Source organism: Pongo abelii, chromosome 13, assembly GCF_028885655.2.
Source record: "Pongo abelii isolate AG06213 chromosome 13, NHGRI_mPonAbe1-v2.0_pri, whole genome shotgun sequence".
In the NCBI taxonomy this organism is placed as follows: Eukaryota; Metazoa; Chordata; class Mammalia; order Primates; family Hominidae; genus Pongo; species Pongo abelii.
Window position 1 is genome coordinate 53,215,359 of NC_071998.2, and position 25,968 is coordinate 53,241,326.

At 39.6% G+C, this 25,968-nt stretch overlaps 1 protein-coding gene and 1 pseudogene across 1 annotated transcript in view; one reads left to right on the forward strand and one right to left on the reverse strand.

The window, feature by feature from the left end:
* The first annotated feature begins 573 nt into the window (after window positions 1-573).
* LOC100455286 (prorelaxin H2) overlaps window positions 574-25,968 on the forward strand; it is a 34,267-nt gene continuing 8,872 nt past the window's right edge. The window contains exons 1-2 of the mRNA XM_054519971.2: window positions 574-2,750; window positions 23,766-23,906. The gene's annotated coding sequence lies outside the window, so the exon portion shown is untranslated. The remainder of the gene's footprint in view (window positions 2,751-23,765; window positions 23,907-25,968) is intronic.
* LOC112134933 (non-histone chromosomal protein HMG-17-like) lies at window positions 23,040-23,393 on the reverse strand (annotated as a pseudogene).

Consider the following 25,968-nt stretch of genomic DNA (forward strand, 5'->3'; position numbering starts at 1 on the left):
TTTGCAGTGGCCGGTACTGGTTGTTCCTTTCCATGTTTAGTGCTTCCTTCAGGAGATCTTGTAAGGCAGCCCTGGTGGTGACAAAATCTCTCAGCATTTTCTTGTCTGTAAAGGATTTTATTTCTCCTTCACTTATGAAGCTTAGTTTGGCTGGATGTGACATTCTGATAGTTGAAAATTCTATCTGATGGTTGAAGATTCTTTTCCTCAAGAATGTTGAATATTGGCCCTCACTCTCTTCTGGCTTGTAGGGTTTCTGCCAAGAGATCCGCTGTTAGTCTGATGGGCTTCCCTTTGTGGATAACCTGACCTTTCTCTCTGGCTGCCCTTAACATTTTTTCCTTCATTTCAACCTTGGTGAATCTGACAATTATGTGTCTTGGGGTTGCTCTTCTCGAGGAGTATCTTTGTGGTGTTCTCTGTATTTCCAGAATTTGAATGTTGGCCTGCCTTGCTAGGTTAGGGAAGTTCTCCTGGATAATATCCTGAAGAGTGTTTTCTAACTTGGTTCCATTCTCCCCGTCACTTCCAGTACACCAATCAAACGTATATTTGTTCTTTTGACATAGTCCCATATTTCTTGGAGGCTTTGTTCATTTCTTTTCACTCTTTTTTCTCTAATCTTGTCTTCTCACTTTATTTCATTAATTTGATCTTCAATCACTGATATCCTTTCTTCCACTTGATTGAATCAGCAATTGAAGCTTGTGCATGCATCACAAAGTTCTCATGGCATGGTTTTCAGCTCCATCAGGTCATTTAAAGTCTTCTCTACACTGTTCATTCTAGTTAGCCATTCATCTAACTTTTTTTCAAGGTTTTTAACTTACTTGGGGTGGGTTAGAACATGCTCCTTTAGCTCGGAGAAGTTTGTTATTACCGACCTTCTGAAGCCTACTTCTGTCAACTTGTCAAACTCATTCTCTGTCCAGTTTTGTTCCCTTGGTGCTGAGAAGCTGTGATCCTTTGGAGAAGTGGCGCTCTGTTTTTTGGAATTTTCAGCTTTTCTGCTCTGGTTTCTCCGTATCTTTGCAGTTTTATCTACCTCTGGTCTTTGATGTTGGTGACCTACAGATGGGGTTTTGGTGTGGATGTCCTTTTTGTTGATGTTGATGCTATTCCTTTCTGTTTGTTAGTTTTCCTTCTAACAGTCAGACCCCTCAGCTGCAGGTCTGTTGGAGTTTGCCAGAGGTCCACTCCAGAACCTGTCTGCCTGGGTATCACCAGCAGAGGCTGCAGAACAGCAAATATTACTGCCTGATATTTCCTCTGGAAGCTTCATCCCAGAGGGGCACCTGCCTGTTCGAAGTGTCTGTCAGCCCCTACTGGGAGGTGTTTCCCAGTCAGGCTACACAGGGGTCAGGGACCTTCTTGAGGAGGCAGTCTGTCCATTCTCAAAGCTCTAATGCTGTGCTGAGAGAAACATTGCTCTCTTTAGAGCTGTCAGACAGGGGCGTTTAAGTCTGGAGAAGTTGTCTGCTGCCTTTTGTTCTACTATGCCATGCCCCTAGAGGTGGAGTCTGCAAAGGCTGGCGGGCCTTGTTGAGCTGCAGTGGGCTCCACCCAGTTTGTGCTTCCTAGCCTCTTTGTTTACACTGTGAGCTACTCAAGCCTCAGCAGTGGTGGACGCCCCTTCCCCCATCAAGCTGTAGCATAGCCGGTCGATCTCAGACTGCTGTGCTAGTAGTGAGCAAGGCTCCATAGGCATGGGACCCACCTAGCCAGGCAAGGGAGGGTATCTCCTGGTCTGCGGTTGCTAAGACTGTTGGAAAAGTGCAATATTTGGTCATGAGTGTACCGTTTCTCCAGCTGCAGTCTGTTATGGCTTCCCTTGGCTAGGAAAGGGAAATCCTCCCCACACTTGCACTTCCAGGGTGTGACACTTCACCCTGCTTCAGCTCGCCCTCTGTGGATTGCATCCACTGTTCAACCAGTTCCAGTGAAATGAAGCAGGTACCTCAGTTGGAAATGCAGAAATCACCTGTCTTCTGCATCAATCTCACTGGGAGCTGCAGACCGGAGCTGTTCCTATTGGGCCATTTGGAAGTGACCGATTTTTTATTTTATACTTTTAATGCCCCTTCCTCATTTCTGTTTTCAATTTTTTCTTGTCAAGACATTTGCCTTCTATTTCAATACTTAGTATTTCCTTTACAACTAATTCTGATTTGTGCTAACCATCATTTCTTCCTAAATTTAAAAAACATTAAGGACTTAATTTTCCTGTCCTCCTTTTACACTTTATAAAAATTTTGAAACTGATTTAAACAAGAATGCTAAAAATAGTCTGTCATGCTGATTCAGATCACTATTTGACATAAATCAGGTGGAGACCTGGGCATTCTCTGTTTGATGCCCTCCCCCATTGTCCCCACCTGGCTCCTCCATACCCTGCTCTTCCTTGTCCATCAGTGCCCTATGCTCTGAATCTGACCCTCCACACTGCATTTCCCAGGCTCCCACACTCTGGCTTCTGATGGAGATCAGCCAGTCTGGGTACCAGCAGGAGTCTTTAGGATGGGGAGACAGTGAGTTTAGGTATGTGGTCTGGCTATGGCAGTGGGTTCCTAAGCCACAGATCCTTTTAGGCAGTACCACTTCAATGGCTCCACCTGTCACAGGATCTGGTTAATACTGTTTCCTTCTTCTCCTTCTAGCCTAAAAGAGTTCATGGTTTCCTGCTACTGTCAGCCCCTGGGTGCATTTTCATCCCTTGAGGTTACCATTGACACTACTCAAACAAAATAATGGTATGTTTGTGTTTTTGTTATAAACAATTTAAAAAAATTTAACAGAAACCTGCATTTATAAGGAACACTAAAAAGGTACATTTTAAAATAATTGTTTATTAAACTGTAACAAGGTTTCTAGCAATTTTAGATTGAATGTTATGCTCCTAAACTGCTTTAATACATGCCATAATCACAAATTAAATTTTTGGGTCAGACTTCACTATAACTGTGGTAATTAAAAAAAATCCACACTTGAAATGAGACAAGTGTCTGTTGACTAAAGAGAAAAGAACTTTCCTGTGTGTTACATGGATTTTACAACAGAGATGCTGCTTTCACAATAGAATTGATGTTCCCTTGACACTGCCTTTGGGAAGGAAAAATTAAAAAAAAAAATTGATGTCACCTTTCAGATATAGATATTGTAACCTTAAAGAAGTTATAGAACTACAACCCTTGTCTTCACCTAGAACATAAATTAAGATGATATTGGCTTGTGAATACCCATTTTCCTCATATGACAATTAACAAATTTACATCAAACTGAAGTGAATAATGCTGGTTTATTTTATTTATAAGTAGTATATATTGTTTTTAGATGAAAGGCTCTGCTTAAAAAATATTTTTTTGAGACAAAGTCTTCCTGTTCATCTGTGAAGCTTATTTGGTATATCATAGTCATTTCTAATCTTTCTCTGTGATATAGGCCATAGAACTGTGCTAGAGGTTAACAATCTTAATTACAAATTCTCTTTATTGCTTTATTAAGCTTTCTTGTTTGTTCTATTGTGTATTTACCTCATTCTGAGTGCCATGCAAAACAAAATAGTGTTAGACAAAGTTTTAATGTGAACAAATTAATGCAGTTTTCTAGAAAAGCATAATCTAGGGTTTTTTTTCTAGCCTTTCCTATTTTTAAAATTATTGTTGCCTTTCTTATTTCTTTATGTCTTTGATGGACTTCCAATAGTTTCTATGACTTGAGCTTATAGTCCTGTGTCTTGTGTAGACTGGGTAATGGAACACTAAGCTTGTATACTTGAAAATGACAGCCTTAAATTCCCCTATTGGCCACCTGTCCCTGCAAAATAATAGTAATAATTAAGGCCAGCAATAGCAGTTATTTTTCCTTAAAAAATAAAATTTTAAAGTAAAAATGTTATATTATTATTTTTAAGCCAACTATCTTAAGATCTTATCTAACTTGGTTTCTGGGGCTTTTGAGCGTAAAGTTTCCCAACACCCCACTTCTCCTACACTTATCCTTACACTTAGGCATGAATTTGCAAAGCAACACCTCAGAATATTTCTGGAAAAATTATGTTGGAATTACATCATATGGCTGAATAGCAGTGCAGTTGAATATGTTGAGTTTTTTATTTGTGTCTTCATATTTGTTTATGTTAAGGATAGAACCCCAAAGAGAATAATACTGGTTTACTTATTCAATGCTTATTAAACAATAACAATACGCCAGCCTCTGTACTATTCAATGAGGATATAAAGGTGAAAAGACAAGGTTGAGTACTTTTATAATATTTATATGTTCTGGTGGTTCAAATTATTTTACTCAGTGCTTTTCTTAGAAGAAGAAATATTTGGATGATGTTCAGTAAACACAAATTTTGTGTTATATTTGAATCTGTTTGGTAGGTTTATGATGTTAAATTCCTGGTTAGGTTCAGTTCAAGTATATTTACCAAAGACAAATTAGAAATAGAGGGACCATCAGGTTAGGGATTTATTTCATTACAGTAATAGGATTATGTCATTGGAATTGGAATTTATTTTACACTTGGTCTGATTTTTAAATTATTTTACATGACTTAAATGTCAAATTATAATGTAAAATGATTATTTTCAGTTATGCACCCCAAAATTTGAAGCCACATTTGTTTTGAGGGAATTTTGAATATGAAGATCTCAGAGTATTAGAAGTTATATTGAGTGGGGATTATGTGTAATTTTCCTCTCTTGGAAAATCTATATGTGATTATATATTTTCTTTTTAATGTACATAAGTAAAAAACACAAGGAGAACTTCAGCTGTAGACCCTGCACTTTAACATTAGTAACTGCTAATCTACCCACAAATATTGGTGATTTTTTTTGCACATATAACAATAAAAATGACTACCACCACCTTAAGAGCTGATTGGAATTACATATTTTATTTATTTATTTATTTTGAGACAGAGTCTTACTCTGCTGCCCAGACTGGAGTGCAGTGGTGTGATCTTGGCTCACTGCAACCTCTGCCTTTGGGTTCAAGTGATTCTCCTTCCTCGGCCTCCTGAGTAGCCGGGACTACCGGCACGTATCAACACACCTGGCTAACTTTAGGTATTTTTAGTAGACATGCAGTTTAGCCATGCTGGCCAGGTTGGCCTTGAACTCCTGACCTCAAGTGAATCCACCCACCTTGGCCTCCCAAATTGCTGGGATTGCAGGCATGAGCCACCGTGCCTGGCCTGCATATTTTAATTCCATATTTTGCATATATTTTTAGGATTTAAACATTTGCATATTTAAAGACATTAGTACACTTAGAAGTAAGGGAAATTCTCTTAGGTTAGATATTTTAAAACCTCTGAAAATTAATTCATTTCTAAGTAATAGTTTGTTGCTGTGTACCTTTAATAAGTATAGCAATTAGAGCTTTCATATTCAAGAACAGTCAGTTGCAAGGACTGGACACCCTAAAAATGCACAACTCTAAAGAAAAGGGAAAAAAAATCTGCCTATTGAGCCATATAAAAAGGCAGAACAAGTAACCTTATATAACAGAAGTTATATAAGGTGAAATAATGATGATGACAAGGAATTTGTTTTCTTTATATATTTTATTAGGAGAAAAACTACTGTAGGAGAGGGAAAATTGCTTCTGTGTACCCTTCGAGGATTTTTGGCTGGTCTGTAAATTAAATTGATATTAGACAGATTAAAAGGAGAAAAAACATTTAATTACTCATATATGCACAGGAGTCCCACCAAAATATGAGACTCCAGGAAGCAGCCAGATGATTGAGACAGATACTATCTTAAGCTAGAGTAAGGAATAGGAATAAGGATTTGGAGGTACTGGGGAGTGGTAGAGATGAATGGTGGGAAGACGGGAGGAGGAAATGTGTGGTGAATAAAGTTTACCTTGCTATGCAGATAAAAGTCTCTCCGGTGAGAAAAAGTTATCTATGAGTAACTCTCTTTCTGGCAAAGATAGATACATTTACTAATAAAAATGTCCTTTACAAATGGGAAATTATACTTTAAGCAGATGGGGAGGTGAAGTGCTTTTTCTGCATTGACTGGTTCTCAGTTTCTTTTAGCTCAAAATAATACATCAAAGTGGCATATTTTGGGATGACTTGTTCTGACCCCATCACTACTTGGTGGTAAAGTGCTACCCAATATTATAACATCATGTGGCGCTTTCTTTTAAAAAGCCTTTAAACATGATATAATTTCCTCAAAGCTTTATGATGTAAAATGAGGTATCTCAGATATGGACTTCTCCAGTGAGAGGATCCCAAAGGCTTTATACCCCCATATTCTATTGTGGGTTGGGATGCAGTGGAGAAGAAATGCCAGGATGTTTGTAGCTTTACCCAATTGAAAACTTAGAGCATCTAATTATTACTCACTTAGAAATAAAATTGTTCTCTGTGGACTTCCTTCTCCAAGCAGATTCAAAGCAGTTGCTACAAAAAGGGAAGATCACAGCTTGCTTCTCTGTTTTCCTTCCTCCAGGCAAAACTTTGTATCACTTGGTTGGCTTAACAGAATTAACTTCTCTCCTTGGATTGCTTGTCGTTGTTTTTATGTAGTTCAGTAACTATTAAATACTTTTCATCTGTGATTAAAAGCATATTGCTTCTGGAGGGTCCCTGGCATGCTGCACTCCTATGACTGGGCAGCAGGTTTCTCACTTTCCTAAATCTGAGCAGCAAAGCACTGCTGGAGGGTAACCCACCCCTGATGTTTCTCCTTTGGGGGTTGCTGAGTGGTAAGGGTTCAGCTGCTGCCCTATCAGCTTTCCCAGAGTCACAAAGAGAAGCTCCCACTTGGAAGGGACCTTATTCATTGTCTGCTCCTGTTTTGCTGTCCATCCACTGATATCCTAATTTACCTGCTCTAGTCCTCAGTGTGGTTCAGGCTTTGCTGTACCCATCCATTTGGATTTGGGCACCAAGCTACAAAGTTCATATTTGCACAGATCTCAGCTATGTCCTCCTTCAAATTCTATACCTTCCCGTTCTAGTTTTGAAATAAAAAGAAATAAGGAGGAGAAGAAAGTGACCATCGTTCTCAGGGCTGCCTCAAAGCTAGAGATAGAGAAGAGGAACAAGCTCACAAACTTTGAGTGTACTGAGCACAGCTGACACACCAAGGGCAGCCAATGCTCCCTGTATCTTTATGCTCTGTAAATTCAGTGACCTGAGGGCAGCACCTGGGACAGCTGCTTGCAGTGTTCTTGCTTTCTCCTTTTTCCTTAGCCACAGTGCATGTGTTTAGGCAGATACCTTAAACCACTGACCATTGCTTGCTTACTTGCTTCCTTCCTTCTTCCCTCCCTCCCCTCTTCCCTCCCTTTTCTTCCTCTTTTTCTCCATTTCTTCCCCCCACCCTCCATCCCTTCTTTCTCTCCTTCCCTCCATCCCTCCTTCCTTCCTGCCTTATTTCCTTCCTTTTTTCAACAAATATTTGATTAACACTTACCTAAGGTGATCAGGACACAGAATAGTGCTCAGTCACTGCTCATATACAGCCTACATTTAGTAAAAATAACAGACAGTATCTAAAGAAATACAAAGTGTAAATTGAGCTAAGTGCTATGATGAACATTAAGGCTGGATGGAGAGTCAGGGAAGAGCTGTCTTTGGGAAAGAAGTATTTGAATAAAAACGTGAATAAAATGGGGGGAAAGCCATGTGCAAGATGAGGTAGTAAGCACACTCACTTCTTTGATCTTACCTGGAAGAAAGTCCATGAGCTCATTTTCTAATGGGTTGGTTCAATCTGTTGCCACTAGTAGGAAGCCTACAATTTTGTTTTGTAGCCTTCACATTCATACTTACCACTAAAATATTTGCTTCAAGCATCAAAATTTACTTATATGAGAAAGTAAGATTGGAATTTAAACTTTTGGTTAAAACTGTGATTTTCAAAAATTCTGCTTTAGTAGAATAGTCTTATGTTTGCCTTTATTGTTACTGTGAAGTATGAATCACATTAAAGTGTATAATTTTAAGATGAGAATCATGTTGATTCTTCAACTCACTGAAAATGAAGTGCTGCCTAATTTTGATGAGATATATTATTCCAGTCTTTGTTGTAGTTGTAGATTTATCCATAGCTGGCTTTCATCTGTTACATTCAGATGATAATGATAAAATGTGTCATTTCTAGCCAGTCTTCCAGCACAGACTAGCTAGAAGACAGAGCTATCTTTCTGCTAGGTTTGTGTGCTTCTTCAAAAAGTCTTTATTTAGTATTTTTAAATGCCCTCTAGATATAAAGAGTCTTTAAATGCAATACTAAAAATAACTTTTCATATGTGAAAATGTTTCATTTAAATTATTTTGGTGTGGCTGGGCATGGTGGCTCATGCCTATAATCCCAGCACTTTGAGAGGCTGAGGTGGGCAGATCCCCTGAGGTCAGGGGTTCGAGAGCAGCCTGGCCCACATGGTGAAACTCCATCTCTACTAAAAATACAAAATGTAGCAGTGTGTGGTGGTACACACCTGTCGTTCCAGCTACTTGGGAGGCTGAGGCAGGAGAATCACTTGAACCTGAGAGGTGGAGGTTGCAGTGAGCCGAGATCATGACACTGCACTCCAGCCTAGGTGACAGAGTGACACCCTGTGTCAAAACATTAAAAAATAAATCATTTTGTTGTGTCCTTGTTAGTGTCCAAAATTCACTGGAGAGATTCTTTCAGAATTGTAAAGTTTAATTAAAAGTGTTAGGTTTGCCGGGTGTGGTGGCTCACACCTGTAATCCCAGCACATTGGGAGGCTGAGGAGGGCAGATCACCTGAGATCAGGAGTTTTAGACCAGCCTGGCCCACACGATGAAACCCCACCTCTACTAAAACTACAAAAATTAGCCACATGTGGTGGCAGGCGCCTGTAATCCTTACTACTTGGGAGGCTGAGGCAGGAGAATGGCTTGAATCTGGGAGGCAGAGGTTGCAGTGAACCGAGATTGTGCCACCTCACTCTGGTCTGGGTGACAGAGTGATACTCCATCTTAAAAAAAAAAAAAAAAGTTAGCTTAGAGGATGAACCTTAATGCATTTCTTAATGGTTTCTGATCAAATGAAAAAATTAAGCTTAAGAACATCTTTAAAGGTGCTTCTTTCACCTGCTCTTCTATTACTTTCTACTACATGAATCCATATTTTCTGACTTCATAAAGAATGTTATTCTTATTTCTTAATGAGTCCTGCTCTATAATTCTGCAAAGTTATTTACACAGAGAGATGGTCAGAACTACTGTCCAAGATTTCAGTGGCTTCTGAATTGAAGTCCAGAATTGAAATACCAGTAATTCACTGAGTTGCTTGCTTGCCAATTATTGTAAATAAACTAACATCATGCCTCTGACTAATGATCCCATAGAGAAGACTCATTTTATAGTTTCATATATTTATAGCATATATCGATAACTTTACCCAAACCCTAGTAAAAGTTTGTCAGCTTAATGTATTTGTGCATGAATTTAACTACCACTAGAGAATGGTGAATTTTGTTTATAGCATCTGATATTTGAGCTTTTTCCTAAATGGAAAATTACATTAAAAAAAAACTTCTCATAAAAAATCTTCATGGGACATTCCATTCAGTTCATGTTTTCTGCCTCGTTCTTCATTTCCCTGCACCTGAGCCATTCATCTTGTTCTTTTCTCAATGGCTATGTTAGAAACGGGTAAATATATCTGTCTCCTCTGCCTTCCCTGCTCACCCTCAGTTCATCAGGATGTCATGTAAGCTTCCTGCTTTTGCTTCCCAGGAATTAAAGAAATCTTAGTCACCACATCAAAAAATCTAGATCATTTTGCCTTTGAAACTTTCACTTCCCAAAGGTTACTTGTAGTGAACGTGTTTACAGTTCCTTAGGAAAGGGATGTGTATGAAACTTGGTGTTAATGATGAAAATAGCAACACTAGATAGAATGCTGGGCTAGGGAGATGATCATTTCTAGAGATTCACCAACTGAAGGAGAATGTATCTCACTATAAGGTAAGAGGCTTTTCTTCCCAGATCATCAAACATCTGGGTATAGTTTTCAGTGTTCATTTCCATGAGGGCACAGATTTGTATTTGATTGGCCTTTTTCTTATTGCCAATCTTAAAAATATTTAAAACGGAAATCTATTCTCTTTGGAATCAACCCAGAAAAAAGAGTAGCTCAACTTTAAATCAGCAAATGGTTAAATATTGTTAGAAAGAAATTACTCAATTCCTTGAGTTAGCTGATCCTGTTCCCAGCTTATTTTAAAAAAATAGAAACCTCAGCAAAAACTACAAACTAGTAAGAGAATTTCTGATTCCAAAAGGTTGAAAATGAGCAGCACAGCTCATTTTCTTACCAATAGGTAAGAAAAAAATTAAGATTGTTAATTCTCTTGTTCTGTGATTCTCTTTGAGAAGGTCCGTATCTGTTGCTGAGTAAAAACATTAATGTTAAGAGACCTTGCTAAATTATAGAATAAACTTCTTTGAGAGGTATAGTAACAAGAAATTACTGTTAGAATTATTTACACTTACCATATTGGGGTTTTACAGCATCATTTAACTGCTAGAGCTATTTTTAAAAATCCACATATTTCACAGTAACCATAGGAAAAACCAACAAGAGGTGTAGGAAATAGAAGGCTTTTAAATGTATTTCATATTATTATGAGATGTTCATTTTTCCAACCAGCTATTTCTTGTTATTTTGTTCATGGTAGGAGGAACAAAAAAAGGATGTTTTTCATCCTGACTTCACTCACTGAGGGAGAAAATAAAAATGGCAGGGTGAAGTCATCTTATTATAATGTTGCAAATAGTTTTTAAAATCCAGAAATTTTGGCTGGGTGCAGTGGCTCATGCCTGTAAATCCCAGTACTTTGGGAAGCCAAGGCAGACGGATCACCCGAGGTCAGAAGTTTGAGACCAGCCTGGCCAACATGGCGAAACCCTGTCTCTACTATTTCTCTGTGTACACACACACACACACACACACACACACACACACACACACACACACACATATAGTTTTGTTAAATACTGTGAAATTCTCCTCCAAAAGGGTCGTACGATTTTGCATTCCCACCACCCCACTGGCATATGTCTCTCCCACACTTCGTCAACAGTGTATTAAGTTGAAAATTTTTGCTATTCTAATGAGTAAGAAATGGTATCTTAGTGTGGTTTTAGTTTGCGTTTCTCTTATTGTAAAAACAACTGAGCATTTTTGACATGTTCACAGACCAATTTACGTCTTTTGCAAGTTGCTTAATTTGTGTCTTTTACCCATTTTTCTCTAGAATTTTGGTCTTTTCCCTCTCAATTTTAAAAAGGTCTTTGTATGTTAGAACTATTGTTTGTATTTGTAATAGTTGCAGCAAATATTTTCTTTCAATTTAATACCATCTTTTGACTGATTACAATGTGTGTGTGCTTTTTTTCTCATACTAATACCAACTGCTTTACCTATATAGGCTTTAAAATAGGGTGTAATATCCAGTAGGGCCAGTTCTCCCTCAGAGCTCTTCTTTCTCAGTGTAGCCCAGCTATTTTTTAATTTAATTAATTAATTTATTTTTATTTATTAATTATTATTATTATTATTATTATTATACTTTAGGTTTTATGGTACATGTGCGCAATGTGCAGGTAAGTTACATATGTATACATGTGCCATGCTGGTGCGCTGCACCCACCAACTCGTCATCTAGCATTAGGTATATCTCCCAATGCTATCCCTCCCCCCTCCCCCCACCCCACAACAGTCCCCGAAGTGTGATGTTCCCCTTCCTGTGCCCATGTGTTCTCATTGTTCAATTCCCACCTATGAGTGAGAATGTGCGTTGTTTGGTTTTTTGTTCTTGCGATAGTTTACTGAGAATGATGATTTCCAATTTCATCCATGTCCCTACAAAGGACATGAACTCATCATTTCTTATGGCTGCATAGTATTCCATGGTGTATATGTGCCACATTTTCTTAATCCAGTCTATCATTGATGGACATTTGGGTTGGTTCCAAGTCTTTGCTATTGTGAATAATGCTGCAATAAACATACGTGTGCATGTGTCTTTATAGCAGCATGATTTATAGTCCTTTGGGTATATACCCAGTAATGGGATGGCTGGGTCGAATGGAATTTCTAGTTCTAGATCCCTGAGGAATCACCACACTGACTTCCACAAGGGTTGAACTAGTTTACAGTCCCACCAACAGTGTAAAAGTGTTCCTATTTCTCCACATCCTCTCCAGCACCTGTTGTTTCCTGACTTTTTAATGATCGCCATTCTAACTGGTGTGAGATGGTATCTCATTGTGGTTTTGATTTGCATTTCTCTGATGGCCAGTGATGGTGAGCATTTTTTCATGTGTTTTTTGGCTGCATAAATGTCTGCTTTTGAGAAGTGTCTGTTCATGTCCTTCGCCCACTTTTTGATGGGGTTGTTTGTTTTTTTCTTGTAAATTTGTTGGAGTTCATTGTAGATTCTGGATATTAGCCCTTTGTCAGATGAGTAGGTTGTGAAAATTTTCTCCCATTTCGTAGGTTGCCTGTTCACTCTGATGGTGGTTTCCTTTGCTGTGCAGAAGCTCTTTAGTTTAATTAGATCCCATTTGTCAATTTTGGCTTTTGTTGCCATTGCTTTTGGTGTTTTAGAGATGAAGTCCTTGCCTATGCCTATGTCCTGAACGGTAATACCTAGGTTTTCTTGTAGGGTTTTTATGGTTTTAGGTCTAACATTTAAGTCTTTAATCCATCTTGAATTGATTTTTGTATAAGGTGTAAGGAAGGGATCCAGTTTCAGCTTTCTACATATGGCTAGCCAGTTTTCCCAGCACCATTTATTAAAGAGGGAATCCTTTCCCCATTTCTTGTTTTTCTCAGGTTTGTCAAAGATCAGATAGTTGTAGATATGTGGCATTATTTCTGACGGCTCTGTTCTGTTCCATTGATCTATATCTCTGTTTTGGTACCAGTACCATGCTGTTTTGGTTACTGTAGCCTTGTAGTATAGTTTGAAGTCAGGTAGTGTGATGCCTCCAGCTTTGTTCTTTTGGCTTAGGATTGACTTGGTGATGCAGGCTCTTTTTTGGTTCCATATGAACTTTAAAGTAGTTTTTTACAGTTCTGTGAAGAAAGTCATTGGTAGCCTGATGGGGATGGCATTGAATCTGTAAATTACCTTGGGAAGAATGGCCATTTTCACGATATTGATTCTTCCTACCCATGAGCATGGAAAGATCTTCCATTTGTTTGTGTCCTCTTTTATTTCCTTGAGCAGTGGTTTGTAGTTCTCCTTGAAGAGGTCCTTCACATCCCTTGTAAGTTGGATTCCTAGGTATTTTATTCTCTTTGAAGCAATTGTGAATGGGAGTTCACTCATGATTTGGCTCTCTGTTTGTCTTTTATTGATGTATAAGAATGCTTGTGATTTTTGTACATTGATTTTGTATCCTGAGACTTTGCTGAAGTTGCTTATCAGCTTAAGGAGATTTTGGTCTGAGACGATGGGGTTTTCTAGATATACAATCATGTCATCTGCAAACAGGGACAACTTGACTTCCTCTTTTCCTAATTGAATACCCTTTATTTCCTTCTCCTGTCTGATTGCCCTGGCCAGAACTTCCAACACTTTGTTGAATAGAAGTGGTGAGAGAGGGCATCCCTGTCTTGTGCCAGTTTTCAAAGGGAATGCTTCCAGTTTTTGCCCATTCAGTATGATATTGACTGTGGGTTTGTCATAGATAACTCTTAATATTTTGAGATACGTCCCATCAATACCTAATTTATTGAGAGTTTTTAGCATGAAGGGTTGTTGAATTTTGTCAAAGGCCTTTTCTGCATCTATTGAGATAATCATGTGGTTTTTGTCTTTGGTTCTGTTTATATGCTGGATTACATTTATTGATTTGCGTACATTGAACCAGCCTTGCATCCCAGGGATGAAGCCCACTTGATCATGGTGGATAAGCTTTTTGATGTGCTGCTGGATTTGGTTTGCCAGTATTTTATTGAGGATTTTTGCATCAATGTTCATCAAGGATATTGGTCTAAAATCTCTTTTTTGGTTGTGTCTCTGCCAGGCTTTGGTATCAGGATGATGCTGGCCTCATCAAATGAGTTAGGGAGGATTCCCTCTTTTTCTATTGATTGGAATAGTTTCAGAAGGAATGGTACCAGTTCCTCCTTGTACCTCTAGTAGAATTCGGCTCTGAACCCATCTGGTCCTGGACTTTTTTTGGTTGGTAAGCTATTGATTATTGCCACAATTTCAGCTCCTGTTATTGGTCTATTCAGAGATTCAACTTCTTCCTGGTTTAGTCTTGGGAGGGTGTATGTGTTGAGGAATTTATCCATTTCTTCTAGATTTTCTAGTTTATTTGCGTAGAGGTGTTTGTAATATTCTCTGATGGTAGTTTGCATTTCTGTGGGATCGGTGTTGATATCCCCTTTATCATTTTTTATTGCATCTATTTGATTCTTCTCTCTTTTTTTCTTTATTAATCTTGCTAGCAGTCTATCAATTTTGTTGATCCTTTCACAAAACCAGCTCCTGGATTCATTAATTTTTTGAAGGGTTTTTTGTGTCTCTATTTCCTTCAGTTCTGCTCTGATTTTAGTTATTTCTTGCCTTCTGCTAGCTTTTGAATGTGTTTGCTCTGGCTTTTCTAGTTCTTTTAATTGTGATGTTAGGGTGTCAATTTTGGATCTTTCCTGATTTCTCTTGTGGGCATTTAGTGCTATAAATTTCCCTCTACACACTGCTTTGAATGCATCCCAGAGATTCTGGTATGTTGTGTCTTGGTTCTTGTTGGTTTCAAAGAACATCTTTATTTCTGCCTTCATTTCGTTATGTACCCAGTAGTCATTCAGGAGCAGGTTGTTCAGTTTCCATGTAGTTGAGCTGTTTTGAGTGAGATTCTTAATCGTGAGTTCTAGCTTGATTGCACTGTGATCTGAGAGATAGTTTGTTATAATTTCTGTTCTTTTACATTTATTGAGGAGAGCTTTACTTCCAAGTATGTGGTCAATTTTGAAATAGGTGTGGTGTGGTGCTAAAAAAATGTATATTCTGTTGATTTGGGGTGGAGAGTTCTGTAGATGTCTATGAGGTCCACTTGGTGCAGAGCTGAGTTCAATTCATGGGTATCCTTGTTGACTTTCTGTCTCGTTGATCTGTCTAATGTTGACAGTGGGGTGTTAAAGTCTCTCATTATTAATGTGTGGGAGTCTAAGTCTCTTTGTAGGTCACTCAGGACTTGCTTTATGAATCTGGGTGCTCCTGTATTGGGTGCATATATATTTAGGATAGCTAGCTCTTCTTGTTGAATTAATCCCTTTACCATTATGTAATGGCCTTCTTTGTCTCTTTTGATGTTTGTTGGTTTAAAGTCTGTTTTATCAGAGACTAGGATTGCAACCCCTGCCTTTTTTTGTTTTCCATTTGCTTGGTAGATCTTCCTCCATCCTTTTATTCTGAGCCTATGTGCGTCTCTGCACGTGAGATGGGTTTCCTGAATACAGCACACTGATGGGTCTTGAGTCTTTATCCAATTTGCCAGTCTGTGTCTTTTAATTGGAGCATTTAGTCCATTTACATTTAAAGTTAGTATTGTTATGTGTGAATTTGATCCTGTCATTATGATGTTAGCTGGTTATTTTGCTCATTAGTTGATGCAGTCTCTTCCTAGTCTCGATGGTCTTTACATTTTGGCATGATTTTGCAGTGGCTGGTACCGGTTGTTGCTTTCCATGTTTAGTGCTTCCTTCAGGAGCTCTTTTAGGGCAGGTCTGGTGGTGACAAAATCTCTCAGCATTTGCTTGTCTGTAAAGTATTTTATTTCTCCTTCACTTATGAAGCTTAGTTTGGCTGGATATGAAATTCTGGGTTGAAAATTCTTTTCTTTAAGAATGTTGAATATTGTCCCCCTGTCTCTTGTGGCTTGTAGGGTTTCTGCCGAGAGATCCGCTGTTAGTCTGATGGGCTTCCCTTTGATGGTAACCCGACCTTTCTCTCTGGCTGCCCTTAACATTTTTTCCTTCATTTCAACTTTGGTGAATCTGACAATTTTGTGTCTTGGAGTTACTCTTCTCGAGGAGTATCTTTGTGGCGTTCTCTGTATTTCCTGAATCTGAATGTTGGCCTGCCTTGCTAGATTGGGGAAGTTCTCCTGGATAACATCCTGCAGAGTGTTTTCCAACTTGTTTCCATTCTCCCCGTCACTTTCAGGTACACCAATCAGACGTAGATTTGGTCTTTTCACATAGTCCCACATTTCTTGGAGGCTTTGCTCATTTCTTTTCATTCATTTTTCTCTAAACTTCCCTTCTCACTTCATTTCATTCATTTCATCTTCCAGGGCTGACACCCTTTCTTCCATTTGATCGCATCGGCTCCTGAGGCTTCTGCATTCTTCACGTAGTTCTCGAGCCTTGGTTTTCAGCTCCATCAGCTCCTTTACGCACTTCTCTGTATTGGTTATTCTAGTTATACATTCTTCTAAATTTTTTTCAATGTTTTCAACTTCTTTGCCTTTGGTTTGAATATCCTCCCATAGCTCGGAGTAATTTGATCGTCTGAAGCCTTCTTCTCTCAGCTCGTCAAAGTCATTCTCCGTCCAGCTTTGTTCCGTTGCTGGTGAGGAACTGCGTTCCTTTGGAGGAGGAGAGGTACTCTGCTTTTTAGAGTTTCCAGTTTTTCTGCTCTGTTTTTTCCCCATCTTTGTGGTTTTATCTACTTTTGGTCTTTGATGATGGTGATGTACAGATGGGTTTTTGTTGTGGATGTCCTTTCTGTTAGTTTTCCTTCTAACAGACAGGACCTTCAGCTGCAGGTCTGTTGGAGTACCTGGCCGGCCCTGTGAGGTGTCAGTCTGCCCTTGCTGAGGGGTGCCTCTCAGTTAGGCTGCTTGAGGGTCAGGGGTCAGGGACCCACTTGAGGAGGCAGTCTGCCCGTTCTGAGATCTCCAGCTGCTTGCTGGGAGAACCACTGCTCTCCTCAAAGCTGTCAGACAGGGACATTTAAGTCTGCAGAGGTTACTGCTGTCTTTTTGTTTGTCTGTGCCCTGCCCCCAGAGGTGGAGCCTACAGAGGCAGGCAGGCCTCCTTGAGCTGTGGTGGGGTCCACCCAGTTCAAGCTTCCCGGCTGCTTTGTTTACCTAAGTGAGCCTGGGCAATGGCGGGCACCCCTCCCCCAGCCTCGCTCCCGACTTGCTGTTTGATCTCAGACTGCTGTGCTAGCAATCAGCGAGACTCCATGGGCGTAGGACCCTCTGAGCCAGGTGCGGGCTATAATCTCCTGGGGCACCATTTCCTAAGCCCGTCGAAAAAGCACAGTATTCGGGTGGGAGTGGCCCGATTTTCCAGGTGCCATCTGTCACCCCTGGAAAGGGAACTCCCTGACCCCTTGTGCTTCCCGAGTGAGGCAATGCCTCGCCCCTGCTTCGGCTGGCACACGGTGCACTCACCCACTGACCTGCGCCCACTGTCTGGCACTCCCTAGTGAGATGAACTGGGTACCTCAGATGGAAATGCAGAAATCACCCGTCTTCTGCATCGCTCACGCTGGGAGCTGTAGACCGGAGCTCATTTTTTTTATTTTTTAAGACAGAGTCTCACTCTGTTGCCCAGGCTGGAGTGCAATGATGCAGTCTCAGCTCATTGCAACCTCTGCCTCCTGGGTTCAAGCAATTCTCCTGTTTCAGCCTCCTGGGTATGTGTGTTCTTAAAGTGTGTTTTGTGTAACCTGCACATAGTTGGATCTTGGTTTTTTATCCATTCAGCCACTTTATGTATTTTGATTGGAGAATTTAATCCATTTACATTCAAAGTAATTATTGATAGGTAAGGACTTACTATTGCCATTTGGTTAATTGTTTTCTGGTTGTTTTATAGATCCTTTGTTTGTTGTTTATCTTTGTGATTTTATGATTTCCTGTGGTGCTGTTTTGATTCCTTTCTCTTTATCAGTTGTGTATCTGCTATTATCTTTTGTTTTCTGGTTACTGTGAGGCTTACATAAAACATCTTATAGTTATAAGACTCTTATGTTGATAGCAACTTAATTTCAATCCCATACAGCAACTCCTGACTTTAAACTTCCTCATTTATATTTTTGATTTCACAATTTACATATTTTTACATTATGTATTTCTAAATTAGTTCAGCCATTGTGGAAGACAGTGTGGTGACTCCTCAAAGATCTAGAACCAGAAATACCATTTGACCGAGCAATCCTATTACTGGGTATATATCCAAAGGATTATAAATCATTCTGCTATAAAGACACATGCACATGTATGTTTACCGCAGCACTATTCACAATAGCAAAGACTTGGAACCAACCCAAATGCCCATCCATGATAGACTGGATAAAGAAAATGTGGCACATATACACCATGGAATACTATGCAGCCATAAAAAGGATAAGCTCATGTCCTTTGCAGGGATATGGATGAAGCTGGAAACCATCATTCTCAGCAAACTAACACAGGAACAGAAAACCAAACACTGCATGTTCTCACTCATAAGTGGGAACTGCACAATGAGAATACATTGACACAGGGAGGGGAACATCACACACCAGGGCCTTTCAGGGGGTGAGGGGCTAGTGGGAGGATAGCATTTGAAGAAATACCTAATGTAGATATCGGGTTGATGGTGCAGCAAACCACCATGGCGTGTGTATACCTATGTAACAAACCTGTATGTTCTGCACATGTATCCCAGAACTTAAAGTGTAATTAAAAAAAGAGAAATCAGTGAAATGAAAACAATAAAAAAAGTAATAATAAAAAAGAAGAAAGTCCTAAACATGTTATTTGCACATATATACATATATATGTTAATAAGTATATACTTAATAAATACAGATGTACAAATATATACTCAAAAATTATGTTTCTTAACAACTTATTATACTTATTATTTTTGACTCTTTTGACTTTTAACCTTCATACTAAAGGTATACATCACTTACAGAGAACCACAGTAATATTAGAGTATTTTGGATTTGACTATATATTTACCTTTACCAGTGAATGTGATACTTTCTTATATCTTCATATTAGTAACTAGTGTCCTTTTATTTCCACTTGAAGACTCCCTTAAGCATTTCTTGTACGGCAGGTATAGTGGTAATGAATTTCTTCAACTTCTTTTGTTTGTCTGGGAAGACTTTATTTCTCCTTCATCTCTAAAGGATAGCTTTGTTGAGTATAGTATTCTCACCTGAAAATTTTTTTCTTTCAGCACTTTGAATGTATCATCTCATCTGTCCTGACCTGCAAGTTTTCTGCTGAGAAATTTGCTGATAGTCTAATGGGAATCCTCTCATATATGATTTGATGCTGTTCTCTTGCTGCTTTTGAAATTCTCTTTGTCTTTGGCTTTTGACAGTTTAGTTGTAAAGCAACTTGGAGAGGACCTATTTGAGATCAATCTGTTTAGGAACTTTGGAGCTTCTTGGATCTGGATGTTCATACCTCTTCCAAAACTTGGGAAGTTTTCAGCAATTATTTCATTATATAAGCTTTCTGCACATTTGTCTCTTCTCCCTTTAGAGCTCCCATTATGCAAAAGTTTGTTTGCTTAATGATGTCCCATATGTCCCATTGGCTGTCTTCACACTTTTCATTTTTTTTTTTCCTTCTCATTGGGTAATTTCATAAGACCTATCTTCAAATACAGAGTTTTTGCTTGTGCTTGATCTAGTCTGCTGTTGAAGCTTTCTATTATATTTTTTATTTTCTTCACTCAGTTCTTGAGCTCTAAGATTTCTGTTTTCTTCTTTATTGAATTTCTCATTAAGATGATGAATTGCTTTCCTGATTTTGCTGAATTGTCTATCTGTATTCTCTCAGATCTATCTGAGTTTCCTTAAGATTGTTATTTTTAATTCTTTTTCAGGCAACTCATAAACTTCCTTTTCTTTGGGGTCAGTTACTGGCACCTTGTCTTTTATTGGTGTCATGTTTCTTGCTTTCTAATATTTCTTTTGTCCTTGAATTGACGTCTGTGCATCTGGTGGAACAGCAGTTCTTCCAAACTTTAGAGAGTGCCTTTAGTAGGGAAAGACTTTGACTCTGGAAGGCATGGCATAGCATTGGCCCAGCTAAAGGTTAGGACCCAGAAAGAAGGTACAGCTGCAATTTGGGAAACAGAGCCAATAGGGCACCATTGCAACTTAGGCCCCAGGACACGAGGGACTGCATAGTGGGGATTCTGGACCTGGGGATAGTGGGACATGGAAGTATCCCAAATTCTGTGAAGCCAGGTGTGACAGCAGCAATGACCCTGGAATAGCAGAGGGCAGATGTCACTTGGGCCCTGGAAGGAAGGGAGCAGTGCAGCAATGATTCCATTCCTTGGGGATGGGGGTATCTCAGTAGCTCATACTCTAATGGGCTAGTCCAGTTCCAGGAAAGCAGGGTACTACAATTATTCAACCTGTAGGTTGAGGTGACCCAGCTCAGTCAGTGCTCTGTTTAGCTAAGATGTAAAATGCCATGTCATCTCATCCCTGAGATGTGCAACTGATTTGGCTTGGCCATGACACTGATTTCCTGGAGGCAAGGTGCTGCTTCCATTCAGGAATGGGGGTGCATGACTGCTCTGAGCAGCAAAGGAACCAATTCTTTAGGAGGCTGAGTGCCATTTCAGCTCAAGCCTTCATGGGGCAGGGCCCAAAGCAACTTGGAGGGGTGGGTGGAGCATCTCCATTGCAGCTTGGCCCCAAGAAATAGGATGTAGCAGCAGCTTAGCTTGTGGATGGTCTGCAACAATGTGGAGGCGGTTCAACAGCAACAAAGCTGGAGGGATGGAAGTGTTCTGTGGCTACCTACCCCCAGAACAGGACACATTCCAACAGTGTTTCTGATTTCAAATGCAGTAGCCACGTGGGCCACAGTGGTGAGTATTGTCTCCTCCTCTGTGGGGAGTGTAGCTGTGTGGATTCTAGGGAGTTCCCTCAGCTGGGCTTAGTGCCTGTGAGAACTGCAGGGGTCACCAGAGGTGAGGACTGTAGGTGCCTAAGGTGGTGATGGGGGCTGCTGTGGTCCTCTTCCTTACCTTTTCCCTGCAAGGAGATTTTCCTCCTGGTTCCAACTGATCCTGATGTGGGGATAGGGTGGTGGAGGTGAGGTGTTTCCTTCTGTTGTCCATGTGGCCATCCTGGGTTTCTGCACACTACAGAGTTTCTAATACACCTTTAATGTATTCTAACATCCTCCTTTAGTTATTTTCTTCTAAATGTAGTTGCTTACTTATTGTTTTGGCTATCTTTGGGAGGGTGGTGGCAAGTATTGGGAGCTTCTAGTTAGGTTATCTTATTGATGTCATAAAATAGTGGATTTCAAATGCTCTCACCAAAAATAAATGACAGATATATTAGGTGATGAATATATTAATGAACTTGATTTGATCATTTCACAATGTATGCATGTATCAAATTGTCACATTGTACCCAATAAATATGCATGTAATTATTATTTGTCGATTAAATAAAATGAAAAGTTTTTAAAAGACATAGAGTCGCTGAATGGATTAAAAAAACAAGACCCAACTCTATGCTCTCTACAAGAGACTTGCTTCTCCTTTAAGAATACACATAGATTGAAAGGGAAAGGTTGTAAAAGATACTTCATGCAAAGGGAAACCAAAAGAAATCAGTGGTAGCTATGCTTAAATCAGATAAAATAGACATTGTCAAAAACTAAAATGAGATAAAGAAGGTCATTATATAATGAGATAAAAAGGTCAATTCATGAAGAATATATAAAGTAAATACATATGCATTCAACATCAGAGAATCTATATATTCATAACACAAATATTAATAGATCAGAAGAGATAGGTAGATTGCAATATAATAATAGCAGAAGACTTCATTATCTCACTTTCAGCAACAAAAAAATCATCTAGATAGAAAATAAGGAAACTTGGACTTGAATTACACTTTGGGTCAAATGAACCTAACAGACATATACAGACCATTCTATTCAACAGCAGCAGAATACACATTCTTTTCATGCACACACAAAACATTTTTCATGCTAGATCATGTGTTAGGTCACAAAACAAGTCTTAACAAATTTAAGAAAACTGAAATCATATCAAGTATTTTTTGATACCATAATGTCATGAAACTAGAAATCAAATTGTTAATTTGGAGAAGGAATTGCAGAACATTCAAAAATATATAGAAATTAGACACCCTCCTCCTAAACAATGGGTCAAAGAAGAAAATAAAAAGGAAATTAAAAATATTTTTAGACAAATGAAAATAGAAACAGCATACCAAAACTTATGGGATGCAGCACAAGCAATTCTTTTTTTTTTTTTTTCCAAGCAAACTGTATCCAGCTTTATTAAAGATACTTTCCATAAACAGTCATGGTATTTCAGGCAGGACATGGGCAGAAAATCGTTAACAGTATACAACAACTTTTATACTCCCTTCTTCAATGGACTACCAAAAATCAGAAAGCCACCATAAAACCCAATGAAGTATTCATCTTATGCTCTGAACAGGGAAAGTTTAGAGTGAGGGTTGACATTTCACATTTAGCATGTTGTTTAACAACTTTTCACAAGCCGATCCTGACTTTCTGGGAGTGAAAATAAAATGGCAGAATTTATCTGAAGATCCACAATCTAGAAACGGAACCACTTCTCTTTTGACAGGTGCCATCTCAGTGGCATCAGTGGAAAGTCCAGATTGCCTGACACACTTGTAACCAATGATTGGGGGTCAGGTCCCAACAGATGTCTAGGCTTAAGGGAGTTAAGTCTACGTTGAAAGATGGAAAGGGAGAAGAGGACATAAAACGAATTTGTTTTTCCATACCACAAGGCTTTGTGCCAAGGTGGCCATGTGTGTCAAAATCAGGGGATCCCTCCTCTTGGGAGCCAAGAGGAAGTCTCTCAAAACTAGAAGGGAAAGGTGTTTTCCCCACATCAATCCAGCTTCAGAGACATTCTATTAGTGACATATGCCCCTTCCCCCAAAAACAACAATGAAGTGTTCTGTGTGCTAACAACATAGCTTAAAAAAAAAGTAAAATAAAATTCTGCATTTTTATAAAACTTGATAAAAAAATCGTATTTCAAACTCTACAGTCACCAGAAGTATACAGTTATCAAAAATGCACACACTTCACTTGGCATCTCCAGCACCTTCAGCTTTCTGTGCCTGGTCTGTTTTGGCGTCTCCATTTTCTGCAGGGTTATTCCCCTCCTTGCCAGCATCAGCTTTTCCCTTTTTCCCTATGGGTATCTTCTCTCCTGTCTTTGCATGGGCCTTTTTAGGCTTGAGCTCTGGCTTTGGAGGAGCAGGTTTAGTAGACAACCTCGTGATCTTCTCTGTGGTTCATCCTTCATCGTGACTTTATCTCCTTCAACATCCCCTTCAGCCTTTCTCTTGGGCATGCTGGCAGTGGTGATGTACTTAAAAATTGTATTCTTGTATTAAGAATGTGTCCAATTAGAGCCCCGGCTGTTTTCCCTATCAGCTACATTAGTTCCAGTGAGGTTTATATCCTTCCTCCCATCACATGCCTGCTCGTGCACACATATACATGCACACATACACATACCCCGCCCCCCACTCTCATCTTGTACACGTGAAATAAATTCTTCAAAATATCTTGGTTTTGGCCTTCAGTTACTCCTGTTGTTGGTCCAATCTTCAGTTTTTCCTAACCTTAGAGATTTCACTTTGTTACAAGTTATGGTATGTCAAGAAGCAATTATTTGAGTCAGTTGATGGCCTATCATCTTAGAGTGCATTTTTTTCTCCAGCCAGATGAGCTCGTGGTGAATTCTTGCACTGAGATCTAGCTCTTGCTAGAACCACATTTGTTTCTGCAAGTAGGGCTTTCCAGAGCAAACACTCAGATCTAAATCAAGAAAGGAAGCATATCAGAGAAGGAATAAGTGAAGGTAAAACAAAAATTTTTATTTTTCTTTTCTTAATTGATAAAACAGAGCACTTTGTTCAAAATAATAGTTGAAACAATGTATTAGATTATGTATGCTTATATATATCTTAGTGTATGTTTCTGTTTAAGTGACATAAATGACAGCAATGATACAAGAAATGGAAGGGAGGAATTAGAATTACTTTTTATTATGAAACACTTGTACTCCAGTGAAGTGAGACAGTGTTATTTGAAAGTGGGCTTGGATTAATTGTAAATGTATATTGCAAATTCTTGGGCAACCTCTAAAGCAGTTCAAAAAGAGTTATAACGGATATGTTAAGAAAGGAGAGAAAAGGTAATAATATTAAAGATTCGATTAAAGCTATGCACTATTGGGAATGGGAGCCAGGCACGATTGGGGGATCTGAAAGATCTGTCACCCTAGCGAGGAAGAGACTCTAAATGATAGGAATGGAACTTCATTGGAATGTTAGTTTTTTCCTAGGAAATAAGTATACGTCCTAAATCCTTTGAAACTTGGCAGTTTGGGCAGGGGTGTAGGGGAGAGGTACAGGGAGGAAGGGTATGAAATTACTGAAAACAAAAAGTCCTGCACACAAACACAGCTTCACACACAAGAATCTCGTGGTTTTGTTCTCTTTCTAGAGTGGAAAGAATGCAAGAGCTAAAGCAGCTAACCTTCTCTACCTAAAGACCAGAACTAAATAGGGTGCAAAAAATTGGTGGAGGGAGGAATTAGGCATGATTGCCCTGGGATAACCCCAAGCCCTCTCTAAAACCCTGCTTCCTTAGACCTTAGTCCAATACAGATATTCCTCCTGCTTCCTGCAGCCTGCTCTCCCATCCATAATCCTGTGGATTCCTCTTTTACCCATCACAACTACTCCACTCCCCCTCCTCAAAGATGTGACTCACCCTAAGATTGGTGCTCCTGTGGCAGCCTGGATCTCCTCACTGTGTGTCACAGGATCTTTAATTACAGGGGTCTGCCTTTCCCTAGTTCTAGTAATCTGGGGACTCAGTTCATTTTATACTCTGTAGCCAGGGCCTACTAGATGCTCCCATGCCTCCACCCACAACCCCCAGGGAAGCTGCGCACACCTCATTATGAGATCTATAAATTTCCTTCAACCAAGATGTGTTGAGCAGCCACTGTGTGCTTGCCACTTCCCCCAAAGAGCTCACAGTCTAGTAGGAAAGACCTACAAGTAAGGAGTTGTGAGTGCTGTGATAAAAGGAACAGACTGTAGAGGAACTGAGATGGGCGGTGCTGAGTGTGGAAGAGATGGTTAGCAAAAGATCCATCATGTAGTTGATGCTTGACCTGCTTTTGAAAAGAAAATAAGCAAAGAAAGAGAGGCGGAGGAGGGACAGGGAAAGGCAAAGGTAGTGGCAAGGCTGATGGTCCAGAGCATGGAATGTAGAGGAACCGTCAGGGAGTGAGTAGGACTGAGGACTGGGTTGTGGAAGAGGGAAAGGAAAATGCTCCCGGAGAGAAGACAGGAAGAGGGGATCTTAAAGAACCTTGTAGAAGCCAGCTGTGAAGTTTAGACTACGTGCTAGGGATAATGGGAAATAGCTGAAGGAGTTACAAAGGGATCATGATTTCTGCATTAGAGAGACTAATTTTCTATCAACACTGAGCAGAGAGTGAGAAGGGATGTGGGAAGAGGTAGCAAAGAGATCCTGAGAACCATAGAACACATTATATACAGTCTGAACTGGCTCCTGTGTCTCTCTAGGAACAAAGAAGAGGAGGAGATATGTTGTGGTAGTTGGTTGTTTCAATCACCTCCTATTCACCCTGTTGGAGCGGGAGGGATTCCTGCTTTAGGATTATTATGCACATGGCCAAACATATGACAAGTGATACTAGCCTAATGAGACTGACAGAAATTTATTAATTACATAGACTTATAGGATGGAGGATAAGGACACTAAATGCCATGCAGGGCCACGTGGGGGTTGCAGTTGGGAACAGACTGAATAAGAGGGGCCATGTGAGGCAGGCTTTGCAGTATCAAAAGCGTGAGGTGACCCCTGGTTACCATGAAAGGATG